This window comes from Petromyzon marinus, chromosome 35 (genome assembly GCF_048934315.1).
Source record: "Petromyzon marinus isolate PM22_M1 ecotype Great Lakes invasive population chromosome 35, UKy_Petmar_22M1.pri1.0, whole genome shotgun sequence".
Classification (NCBI taxonomy): domain Eukaryota; kingdom Metazoa; phylum Chordata; class Hyperoartia; order Petromyzontiformes; family Petromyzontidae; genus Petromyzon; species Petromyzon marinus.
The window spans coordinates 13,050,300-13,066,048 of NC_133701.1; the positions used below are offsets into that span (position 1 = coordinate 13,050,300).

A 15,749-nucleotide genomic window follows, 5' to 3' on the forward strand; every position below is an offset into this window, starting at 1 on the left:
AACACACCCACACAACAACTCACTCACTAACTCATCACTGCAGGTCACAACAACACACCCATGCACCAACTCACTAACTCACCACTGCTGGTCACAACACCACACCTCCGCACCAACTCACTCACCCATCACTGCAAGTCACAACAACACACCCATGCACCAACTCACTCACTCATCCCTGCACGTCACAACAACACACGCACGCACCAACTCACTCACTCATCACTGCACGTCACAACAACACACCCATGCACAAACCCACTCACTAACTCATCACTGCACGTCACAACAACACATCCATGAACGAACTCACTCAATCATCACTGCAGGTTACAACAACACACCCTTGCACAAACTCACTCACTCATCACTGCACGTCACAACAACACACCCACACACAAACTCACTCACTCATCACTGCACGTAACAACACACCCATGAACCAACTCACTCACTCATCACTGCACGTCACAACAACACACCCATGAACCAACTCACTCACTCATCACTGCACGTAACAACAACACACCCATGCACCAACTCAATCACTCATCAATGCAGGTCACAACACACCCATGCACAAACCCACTCACTAACTCATCACTGCACGTCACAACAACACACCCACGCAACAACTCACTCACTCACTCATCACTGCACGTCACAAAAACACACCCATGAACCAACTCACTCAATCATCACTGCAGGTCACAACAAAACACCCTTGCACAAACTCACTCACTCATCACTGCACGTCACAACAACACACCAACTCACTCACTCATCACTGCAGGTCACAACAACACACCCATGCACCAACTCACTAACTCATCACTGCAGGTCACAACAACACACCCATGCACTAACTCACTCACTCATCACTGCACGTCACAACAACACACCCATGCACCAACCAGCTCACCCATACAGTAACTCATCACTGCAAGTCACAACAACACACCCATGCACGAACTCACTCACTAACTCATCACTGCAAGTAACAACAACACACCGACGCACCGACCAACTCACTAACTCATCACTGCAGGTCACAACACTACACCCATGCACCAACTCACTCACTCACGCATCACTGCAAGTCACAACAACACACCCATGCACCAACTCACTCACGAATCACTGCAAGTCACAACAACACACCCACGCACCAACTCACTAACTCATCACTGCAGGTCACAACAACACACCCATGCACCAACTCACTAACTCACCACTGCTGGTCACAACACCACACCTCCGTACCAACTCACTCACTCATCACTGTAAGTCACAACAACACACCCATGCACCAACTCACTCACTCATCACTGCACGTCACAACAACACACCCATGCACTAACTCACTCACTCATCACTGCACGTCACAACAACACACCCATGCACCAACTCACTAACTCATCACTGCAGGTCACATCAACACACCCACGCATCAACTCACTCACTCATCACTGCACGTCACAACAACACATCCATGCACCAACTCACTCACTCATCAATGCATGTCACAACAACACACCCATGCACCAACTCACTCACTCATCATTGCAAGGAACAACAACACACCCACGCATCGACCAACTCACTAACTCATCACTGCAGGTCACAACACCACACCCATGCACCAACTCACTCACTCACTCATCACTGCACGTCACAACAACACATCCACGCACCAGCCAACTCACTAACTCATCACTGCACGTCACAACAACACATCCACGCACCAACTCAGTAACTCATCACTGCAGGTCACAACAACACACCCATCACTAACTCACCACTGCTGGTCACAACACCACACCTCCGCACCAACTCACTCACCCATCACTGCAAGTCACAACAACACACCCATGCACCAACTCACTCACTCATCACTGCACGTCACAACAACACACCCACGCACCAACTCACTCACTCATCACTGCACGTCACAACAACACACCCATGCACAAACCCACTCACTAACTCATCACTGCACGTCACAACAACACATCCATGAACGAACTCACTCAATCATCACTGCAGGTTACAACAACACACCCTTGCACAAACTCACTCACTCATCACTGCACGTCACAACAACACACCCACACACAAACTCACTCACTCATCACTGCACGTAACAACACACCCATGAACCAACTCACTCACTCATCACTGCACGTCACAACAACACACCCATGAACCAACTCACTCACTCATCACTGCACGTCACAACAACACACCCATGCACCAACTCACTCACTCATCAATGCAGGTCACAACACACCCATGCACAAACCCACTCACTAACTCATCACTGCACGTCACAACAACACACCCACGCAACAACTCACTCACTCACTCATCACTGCACGTCACAAAAACACACCCATGAACCAACTCACTCAATCATCACTGCAGGTCACAACAAAACACCCTTGCACAAACTCACTCACTCATCACTGCACATCACAACAACACACCAACTCACTCACTCATCACTGCAGGTCACAACAACACACCCATGCACCAACTCACTAACTCATCACTGCAGGTCACAACAACACACCCATGCACAAACTCACTCACTCATCACTGCACGTCACAACAACACACCCATGCACCAACCAGCTCACCCATACAGTAACTCATGACTGCAAGTCACAACAACACACCCATGCACCAACTCACTCACTAACTCATCACTGCAAGTAACAACAACACACCGACGCACCGACCAACTCACTAACTCATCACTGCAGGTCACAACACTACACCCATGCACCAACTCACTCACTCACGCATCACTGCAAGTCACAACAACACACCAATGCACCAACTCACTCACGAATCACTGCAAGTCACAACAACACACCCACGCACCAACTCACTAACTCATCACTGCAGGTCACAACAACACACCCATGCACCAACTCACTAACTCACCACTGCTGGTCACAACACCACACCTCCGTACCAACTCACTCACTCATCACTGTAAGTCACAACAACACACCCATGCACCAACTCACTCACTCATCACTGCACGTCACAACAACACACCCATGCACTAACTCACTCACTCATCACTGCACGTCACAACAACACACCCATGCACCAACTCACTAACTCATCACTGCAGGTCACATCAACACACCCACGCATCAACTCACTCACTCACTCATCATTGCAAGGAACAACAACACACCCACGCATCGACCAACTCACTAACTCATCACTGCAGGTCACAACACCACACCCATGCACCAACTCACTCACTCACTCATCACTGCACGTCATAACAACACACCCACGCACCAGCCAACTCACTAACTCATCACTGCACGTCACAACAACACATCCATGCACCAACTCACTCACTCATCACTGCAAGTCACAACAACACACCCACGCATCGACCAACTCACTAACTCATCACTGCAGGTCACAACAGCACACCCATGCACAAACTCACTAACTCATCACTACTGGTCACAACACTACACCTCCGCACAAACTCACTCACTCACTCATCACTGCACGTCACAACAACACACCCATGCACCAACTCACTAACTCATCACTGCAGGTCACAACAACACACCCATGCACCAACTCACTCACTCACTCATCACTGCACGTCACAACAACACCCTCATGCACCAACTCACTAACTCATCACTGCAGGTCACAACAACACACCCACGCACCAACTCACTAACTCATCACTGCACGTCACAACAACACACCCATGCACCAACTCACTAACTCATCACTGCAGGTCACAACAACACACCCACGCACCAACTCACTCACTCATCACTGCACGTCACAACAACACACCAATGCACCAACACACTCACTCATCACTACACGTCACAACAACACACCCACGCAACAACTCACTCACTCACTCATCACTGCACGTCACAAAAACACACCCATGAACCAACTCACTCAATCATCACTGCAGGTCACAACAACACACCCTTGCACAAACTCATTCACTCACTCATCACTGTAAGTAACAACCACACACCCATGCACCAACCAGCTCACCCATACAGTAACTCATCACTGCAAGTCACAACAACACACCCATGCACCAACTCACTCACTAACTCATCACTGCAAGTAACAACAACACACCGACGCACCGACCAACTCACTAACTCATCACTGCAGGTCACAACACTACACCCATGCACCAACTCACTCACTCACGCATCACTGCAAGTCACAACAACACACCCATGCCCCAACTCACTCACGAATCACTGCAAGTCACAACAACACACCCACGCACCAACTCACTAACTCATCACTGCAGGTCACAACAACACACCCATGCACCAACTCACTAACTCACCACTGCTGGTCACAACACCACACCTCCGTACCAACTCACTCACTCATCACTGTAAGTCACAACAACACACCCATGCACCAACTCACTCACTCATCACTGCACGTCACAACAACACACCCATGCACAAACCCACTCACTAACTCATCACTGCACGTCACAACAACACATCCATGAACCAACTCACTCAATCATCACTGCAGGTTACAACAACACACCCTTGCACAAACTCACTCACTCATCACTGCACGTCACAACAACACACCCACACACAAACTCACTCACTCATCACTGCACGTCACAACAACACACCCATGAACCAACTCACTCACTCATCACTGCACGTCACAACAACACACCCATGAACCAACTCACTCACTCATCACTGCACGTCACAACAACACACCGATGCACCAACTCACTCACTCATTACTGCACGTCACAAAAACACACCCATGAACCAACTCACTCAATCATCACTGCAGGTCACAACAAAACACCCTTGCAAAAAATCACTCACTCATCACTGCACGTCACAACAACACACCCACGCACCAACTCACTCACTCATCACTGCAGGTCACAACAACACACCCATGCACCAACTCACTAACTCATCACTGCAGGTCACAACAACACACCCATGCACTAACTCACTCACTCATCACTGCACGTCACAACAACACACCCATGCACCAACTCACTAACTCATCACTGCAGGTCACATCAACACACCCACGCATCAACTCACTCACTCATCACTGCACGTCACAACAACACACCCATGCACCAACTCACTCACTCACTCATCACTGCACGTCACAACAACACACCCACGCACCAACCAACTCACTAACTCATCACTGCACGTCACAACAACACATCCATGCACCAACTCACTCACTCATCACTGCAAGTCACAACAACACACCCACGCATCGACCAACTCACTAACTCATCACTGCAGGTCACAACACCACACCCATGCACAAACTCACAAACTCATCACTGCTGGTCACAACACCACACCTCCGCACCAACTCACTGACTCATCACTGCACGTCACAACAAGACACACATGCACCAACTCACTAACTCATCACTGCAGGTCACAACAACACACCCATGCACCAACTCACTCACTCACTCATCACTGCACGTCACAACAACACCCTCAAGCACCAACTCACTAACTCATCACTGCAGGTCACAACAACACACCCACGCACCAACTCACTAACTCATCACTGCACGTCACAACAACACTCCCATGCACCAACTCACTAACTCATCACTGCAGGTCACAACAACACACCCACGCACCAACTCACTAACTCATCACTGCACATCACAACAACACTCCAATGCACCAACTCACTCACTCATCACTGCACGTCACAACAACACACCCACGCAACAACTCACTCACTCACTCATCACTGCACGTCACAAAAACACACCCATGAACCAACTCACTCACTCACTCATCACTGCACGTCACAAAAACACACCCATGAACCAACTCAATCAATCATCACTGCAGGTCACAACAACACACCCATGCACAAACTCACTCACTCACTCATTACTGCACGTCACAACAACACACCCACGCACCAACCAATTCACCCATCCACTTACTCATCACTGCAGGTCACAGCAACACACCCATGCACCAACTCACTCACTCATCACTGTAAGTAACAACCACACACCCATGCACCAACCAGTTCACCCATACAGTAACTCATCACTGCAAGTCACAACAACACATCCACGCACCAACTCCCTAACTCATCACTGCAGGTCACAACAACACACCCATGAACCAACTCACTCACTCATCACTGCACGTCACAACAACACACCCACGCACCAACCAACTCACTAACTCATCATTGCACGTCACAACAACACACCCATGCACCAACTCACTCGCTCATCACTGCAGGTCAGAACAACACACCCACGCACCAACTCACTAACTCATCACTGCACGTCACAACAACACACCCACGCACCAACCAACTCACTAACTCATCACTGCACGTCACAACAACACACCCATGCACCAACTCACTCACTCATCACTGCAAGTCACAACAACACACCCACGCACCAACTCACTAACTCATCACTGCACGTCACAACAACACTCCCATGCACCAACTCACTAACTCATCACTGCAGGTCACAACAACACACCCACGCACCAACTCACTAACTCATCACTGCACATCACAACAACACTCCAATGCACCAACTCACTCACTCATCACTGCACGTCACAACAACACACCCACGCAACAACTCACTCACTCACTCATCACTGCACGTCACAAAAACACACCCATGAACCAACTCACTCACTCACTCATCACTGCACGTCACAAAAACACACCCATGAACCAACTCAATCAATCATCACTGCAGGTCACAACAACACACCCATGCACAAACTCACTCACTCACTCATTACTGCACGTCACAACAACACACCCACGCACCAACCAATTCACCCATCCACTTACTCATCACTGCAGGTCACAGCAACACACCCATGCACCAACTCACTCACTCATCACTGTAAGTAACAACCACACACCCATGCACCAACCAGTTCACCCATACAGTAACTCATCACTGCAAGTCACAACAACACATCCACGCACCAACTCCCTAACTCATCACTGCAGGTCACAACAACACACCCATGAACCAACTCACTCACTCATCACTGCACGTCACAACAACACACCCACGCACCAACCAACTCACTAACTCATCATTGCACGTCACAACAACACACCCATGCACCAACTCACTCGCTCATCACTGCAGGTCAGAACAACACACCCACGCACCAACTCACTAACTCATCACTGCACGTCACAACAACACACCCACGCACCAACCAACTCACTAACTCATCACTGCACGTCACAACAACACACCCATGCACCAACTCACTCACTCATCACTGCAAGTCACAACAACACACCCATGCACCAACTCACTCACTCATCACTGCAGGTCACAACAACACACCCACGCACCAACTCATTAACTCATCACTTTAGGTCACAACAACACACCCATGCACCAACTCACTCACTCATCACTGCACGTCACAACAACACACCCACGCACCAACCAACTCACTAACTCATCACTGCACGTCACAACAACACATCCATGCACCTACTCACTCACTCATCAATGCAGGTCACAACAACGCACCCATGCACCAACTCACTCACTAACTCATCACTGCAAGTCACAACACCACACCCACGCATCGACCAACTCACTAACTCATCACTGCAGGTCACAACACCACACCCATGCACAAACTCACTAACTCATCACTGCTGGTCACAACACCACACCTCCGCACCAACTCACTCACTCATCACTGCAGGTCACAACAACACACCCATGCACTAACTCACTCACTCATCACTGCACGTCACAACAACACACCCATGCACCAACTCACTCACTCACTCATCAATGCACGTCACAACAACACACCCATGCACCAACTCACTCACTCACTTATCATTGCAAGGAACAACAACACACCGACGCATCGACCAACTCACTAATTCATCACTGCAGGTCACAACACCACACCCATGCACCAACCAACTCACTAACTCATCACTGCACGTCACAACAACACATCCATGCACAAACTCACTCACTCATCACTGCAAGTCACAACAACACACCCACGCATCGACCAACTCACCAACTCATCACTGCAGGTCACAACACCACACCCATGCACAAACTCACTAACTCATCACTGCTGGTCACAACACCACACCTCCGCACCAACTCACTCACTCATCACTGCACGTCACAACACACCCATGCACCAACTCACTAACTCATCACTGCAGGTCACAACAACACACCCATGCACCAACTCACTCACTCACTCATCACTGCACGTCACAACAACACCCTCATGCACCAACTCACTAACTCATCACTGCACGTCACAACAACACACCCATGCACCAACTCACTAACTCATCACTGCAGGTCACAACAACACACCCACGCACCAACTCACTAACTCATCACTGCAGGTCACAACAACACACCCATGCACAAACTCACTAACTAATCACTGCTGGTCACAACATCACACCTCCGCACCAACTCACTCACTCATCACTGCAAGTCACAACAACACACCCATGCACCAACTCACTCATAACTGCAGGTCACAACAACACACCCACGCACCAACTCACTAACTCATCACTGCAGGTCACAACAACACACCCATGCACCAACTCACTCACTCACTCATCACTGCACGTCACAACAACACCCTCATGCACCAACTCACTAACTCATCACTGCACGTCACAACAACACACCCATGCACCAACTCACTAACTCATCACTGCAGGTCACAACAACACACCCACGCACCAACTCACTAACTCATCACTGCAGGTCACAACAACACACCCATGCACCAACTCACTAACTCACCACTGTTGGTCACAACACCACACCTCCGCACCAACTCACTCACTCATCACTGCAAGTCACAACAACACACCCATGCACCAACTCACTCACTCATCACTGCACGTCACAACAACACACCCACGCACCAACTCACTCACTCATCACTGCACGTCACAACAACACACCCATGCACAAACCCACTCACTAACTCATCACTGAACGTCACAACAACACATCCATGAACCAACTAACTCAATCATCACTGCAGGTTACAACAACACACCCTTGCACAAACTCACTCACTCACTCATCACTGCACGTCACAACAACACACCCACACACAAACTCACTCACTCATCACTGCACGTCACAACAACACACCCATGAACCAACTCACTCACTCATCACTGCACGTCACAACAACACACCCATGAACCAACTCACACACTCATCACTGCACGTCACAACAACACACCCATGCACCAACTCACTCACTCATCAATGCAGGTCACAACAACACACCCATGCACAAACCCACTCACTAACTCATCACTGCACGTCACAACAACACACCCACGCAACAACTCACTCACTCACTCATCACTGCATGTCACAAAAACACACCCATGAACCAACTCACTCAATCATCACTGCAGGTCACAACAACACACCCTTGCACAAACTCACCCCCTCACTCATCACTGCACGTCACAACAACACACCCACGCACCAACTCACTCACTCATCACTGCAGGTCACAACAACACACCCATGCACCAACTCACTAACTCATCACTCCAGGTCACAACAACACACCCATGCACTAACTCACTCACTCATCACTGCACGTCACAACAACACCCCCATGCACCAACTCACTAACTCATCACTGCAGGTCACATCAACACACCCACGCATCAACTCACTCACTCATCACTGCACGTCACAACAACACACCCATGCACCAACTCACTCACTCACTCATCAATGCAGGTCACAACAACACACCCATGCACCAACTCACTCACTCATCATTGCAAGGAACAACCACACACCCACGCATCGACCAACTCACTAACTCATCATTGCAGGTCACAACACCACACCCATGCACCAACCAACTCACTAACTCATCACTGCACGTCACAACAACACATCCATGCACCAACTCACTCACTCATCACTGCAAGTCACAACAACACACCCACGCATCGACCAACTCACTAACTCATCACTGCAGGTCACAACACCACACCCATGCACAAACTCACTAACTCATCACTGCTGGTCACACCACCACACCTCCTCACCAACTCACTCACTCATCACTGCAAGTCACAACAAGATACCCATGCACCAACTCACTAACTCATCACTGCAGGTCACAACAACACACCCATGCACCAACTCACTCACTCAGTCATCACTGGACGTCACAACAACACCCTCATGCACCAACTCACTAACTCATCACTGCAGGTCACAACAACACACCCACGCAGCAACTCACTAACTCATCACTGCAGGTCACAACAACACACCCAAGCACCAACTCACTCACTCATCACTGCACATCACAACAACACACCAATGCACCAACTCACTCACTCATCACTGCACGTCACAACAACACACCCACGCAACAACTCACTCACTCACTCATCACTGCACGTCACAAAAACACACCCATGAACCAACTCACTCACTCACTCATCACTGCACGTCACAAAAACACACCCATGAACCAACTCAATCAATCATCACTGCAGGTCACAACAACACACCCATGCACAAACTCACTCACTCACTCATTACTGCACGTCACAACAACACACCCACGCACCAACCAACTCACCCATCCACTTACTCATCACTGCAGGTCACAGCAACACACCCATGCACCAACTCACTCACTCATCACTGTAAGTAACAACCACACACCCATGCACCAACCAGTTCACCCATACAGTAACTCATCACTGCAAGTCACAACAACACATCCACGCACCAACTCCCTAACTCATCACTGCAGGTCACAACAACACACCCATGAACCAACTCACTCACTCATCACTGCACGTCACAACAACACACCCACGCACCAACCAACTCACTAACTCATCATTGCACGTCACAACAACACACCCATGCACCAACTCACTCGCTCATCACTGCAGGTCAGAACAACACACCCACGCACCAACTCACTAACTCATCACTGCACGTCACAACAACACACCCACGCACCAACCAACTCACTAACTCATCACTGCACGTCACAACAACACACCCATGCACCAACTCACTCACTCATCACTGCAAGTCACAACAACACACCCATGCACCAACTCACTCACTCATCACTGCAGGTCACAACAACACACCCACGCACCAACTCATTAACTCATCACTTTAGGTCACAACAACACACCCATGCACCAACTCACTCACTCATCACTGCACGTCACAACAACACACCCACGCACCAACCAACTCACTAACTCATCACTGCACGTCACAACAACACATCCATGCACCTACTCACTCACTCATCAATGCAGGTCACAACAACGCACCCATGCACCAACTCACTCACTAACTCATCACTGCAAGTCACAACACCACACCCACGCATCGACCAACTCACTAACTCATCACTGCAGGTCACAACACCACACCCATGCACAAACTCACTAACTCATCACTGCTGGTCACAACACCACACCTCCGCACCAACTCACTCACTCATCACTGCAGGTCACAACAACACACCCATGCACTAACTCACTCACTCATCACTGCACGTCACAACAACACACCCATGCACCAACTCACTCACTCACTCATCAATGCACGTCACAACAACACACCCATGCACCAACTCACTCACTCACTTATCATTGCAAGGAACAACAACACACCGACGCATCGACCAACTCACTAACTCATCACTGCAGGTCACAACACCACACCCATGCACCAACCAACTCACTAACTCATCACTGCACGTCACAACAACACATCCATGCACAAACTCACTCACTCATCACTGCAAGTCACAACAACACACCCACGCATCGACCAACTCACCAACTCATCACTGCAGGTCACAACACCACACCCATGCACAAACTCACTAATACATCACTGCTGGTCACAACACCACACCTCCGCACCAACTCACTCACTCATCACTGCACGTCACAACACACCCATGCACCAACTCACTAACTCATCACTGCAGGTCACAACAACACACCCATGCACCAACTCACTCACTCACTCATCACTGCACGTCACAACAACACCCTCATGCACCAACTCACTAACTCATCACTGCACGTCACAACAACACACCCATGCACCAACTCACTAACTCATCACTGCAGGTCACAACAACACACCCACGCGACAACTCACTAACTCATCACTGCAGGTCACAACAACACACCCATGCACAAACTCACTAACTCATCACTGCTGGTCACAACATCACACCTCCGCACCAACTCACTCACTCATCACTGCAAGTCACAACAACACACCCATGCACCAACTCACTCATAACTGCAGGTCACAACAACACACCCACGCACCAACTCACTAACTCATCACTGCAGGTCACAACAACACACCCATGCACCAACTCACTCACTCACTCATCACTGCACGTCACAACAACACCCTCATGCACCAACTCACTAACTCATCACTGCACGTCACAACAACACACCCATGCACCAACTCACTAACTCATCACTGCAGGTCACAACAACACACCCACGCACCAACTCACTAACTCATCACTGCAGGTCACAACAACACACCCATGCACAAACTCACTAACTCATCACTGCTGGTCACAACATCACACCTCCGCACCAATTCACTCACTCATCACTCCAAGTCACAACAACACACCCATGCACCAACTCACTCATAACTGCAGGTCACAACAACACACCCACGCACCAACTCACTAACTCATCACTGCAGGTCACAACAACACACCCATGCACCAACTCACTCACTCATCACTGCACGTCACAACAACACACCCATGCACCAACTCACTAACTCACCACTGTTGGTCACAACACCACACCTCCGCACCAACTCACTCACTCATCACTGCAAGTCACAACAACACACCCATGCACCAACTCACTCACTCATCACTGCACGTCACAACAACACACCCACGCACCAACTCACTCACTCATCACTGCACGTCACAACAACACACCCATGCACAAACCCACTCACTAACTCATCACTGCACGTCACAACAACACATCCATGAACCAACTAACTCAATCATCACTGCAGGTTACAACAACACACCCTTGCACAAACTCACTCACTCACTCATCACTGCACGTCACAACAACACACCCACACACAAACTCACTCACTCATCACTGCACGTCACAACAACACACCCATGAACCAACTCACTCACTCATCACTGCACGTCACAACAACACACCCATGAACCAACTCACACACTCATCACTGCACGTCACAACAACACACCCATGCACCAACTCACTCACTCATCAATTCAGGTCACAACAACACACCCATGCACAAACCCACTCACTAACTCATCACTGCACGTCACAACAACACACCCACGCAACAACTCACTCACTCACTCATCACTGCACGTCACAAAAACACACCCATGAACCAACTCACTCAATCATCACTGCAGGTCACAACAACACACCCTTGCACAAACTCACCCCCTCACTCATCACTGCACGTCACAACAACACACCCACGCACCAACTCACTCACTCATCACTGCAGGTCACAACAACACACCCATGCACCAACTCACTAACTCATCACTCCAGGTCACAACAACACACCCATGCACTAACTCACTCACTCATCACTGCACGTCACAACAACACCCCCATGCACCAACTCACTAACTCATCACTGCAGGTCACATCAACACACCCACGCATCAACTCACTCACTCATCACTGCACGTCACAACAACACACCCATGCACCAACTCACTCACTCACTCATCAATGCAGGTCACAACAACACACCCATGCACCAACTCACTCACTCACTCATCATTGCAAGGAACAACCACACACCCACGCATCGACCAACTCACTAACTCATCATTGCAGGTCACAACACCACACCCATGCACCAACCAACTCACTAACTCATCACTGCACGTCACAACAACACATCCATGCACCAACTCACTCACTCATCACTGCAAGTCACAACAACACACCCACGCATCGACCAACTCACTAACTCATCACTGCAGGTCACAACACCACACCCATGCACAAACTCACTAACTCATCACTGCTGGTCACACCACCACACCTCCTCACCAACTCACTCACTCATCACTGCAAGTCACAACAAGATACCCATGCACCAACTCACTAACTCATCACTGCAGGTCACAACAACACACCCATGCACCAACTCACTCACTCAGTCATCACTGCACGTCACAACAACACCCTCATGCACCAACTCACTAACTCATCACTGCAGGTCACAACAACACACCCACGCAGCAACTCACTAACTCATCACTGCAGGTCACAACAACACACCCAAGCACCAACTCACTCACTCATCACTGCACATCACAACAACACACCAATGCACCAACTCACTCACTCATCACTGCACGTCACAACAACACACCCACGCAAAAACTCACTCACTCACTCATCACTGCACGTCACAAAAACACACCCATGAACCAACTCACTCAATCATCACTGCAGGTCACAACAACACACCCTTGCACAAACTCACTCACTCACTCATCACTGCACGTCACAACAACACACCCATGCACCAACTCACTCACTCATCACTGCAAGTCACAACAACACACCCATGCACCAACTCACTCACTCATCACTGCAGGTCACAACAACACACCCACGCACCAACTCATTAACTCATCACTTTAGGTCACAACAACACACCCATGCACCAACTCACTCACTCATCACTGCACGTCACAACAACACACCCACGCACCAACCAACTCACTAACTCATCACTGCACGTCACAACAACACATCCATGCACCTACTCACTCACTCATCAATGCAGGTCACAACAACGCACCCATGCACCAACTCACTCACTAACTCATCACTGCAAGTCACAACACCACACCCACGCATCGACCAACTCACTAACTCATCACTGCAGGTCACAACACCACACCCATGCACAAACTCACTAACTCATCACTGCTGGTCACAACACCACACCTCCGCACCAACTCACTCACTCATCACTGCAGGTCACAACAACACACCCATGCACTAACTCACTCACTCATCACTGCACGTCACAACAACACACCCATGCACCAACTCACTCACTCACTCATCAATGCACGTCACAACAACACACCCATGCACCAACTCACTCACTCACTTATCATTGCAAGGAACAACAACACACCGACGCATCGACCAACTCACTAACTCATCACTGCAGGTCACAACACCACACCCATGCACCAACCAACTCACTAACTCATCACTGCACGTCACAACAACACATCCATGCACAAACTCACTCACTCATCACTGCAAGTCACAACAACACACCCACGCATCGACCAACTCACCAACTCATCACTGCAGGTCACAACACCACACCCATGCACAAACTCACTAATACATCACTGCTGGTCACAACACCACACCTCCGCACCAACTCACTCACTCATCACTGCACGTCACAACACACCCATGCACCAACTCACTAACTCATCACTGCAGGTCACAACAACACACCCATGCACCAACTCACTCACTCACTCATCACTGCACGTCACAACAACACCCTCATGCACCAACTCACT

The 15,749-nt window shown here is 49.4% G+C and overlaps 1 protein-coding gene across 4 annotated transcripts in view; it reads right to left on the reverse strand.

Moving 5' to 3' along the window:
* Positions 1-15,749, reverse strand: part of LOC116948972 (uncharacterized) — a 131,879-nt gene that overhangs the window by 56,607 nt on the left and 59,523 nt on the right. The gene's annotated exons all lie outside the window — the stretch shown is intronic.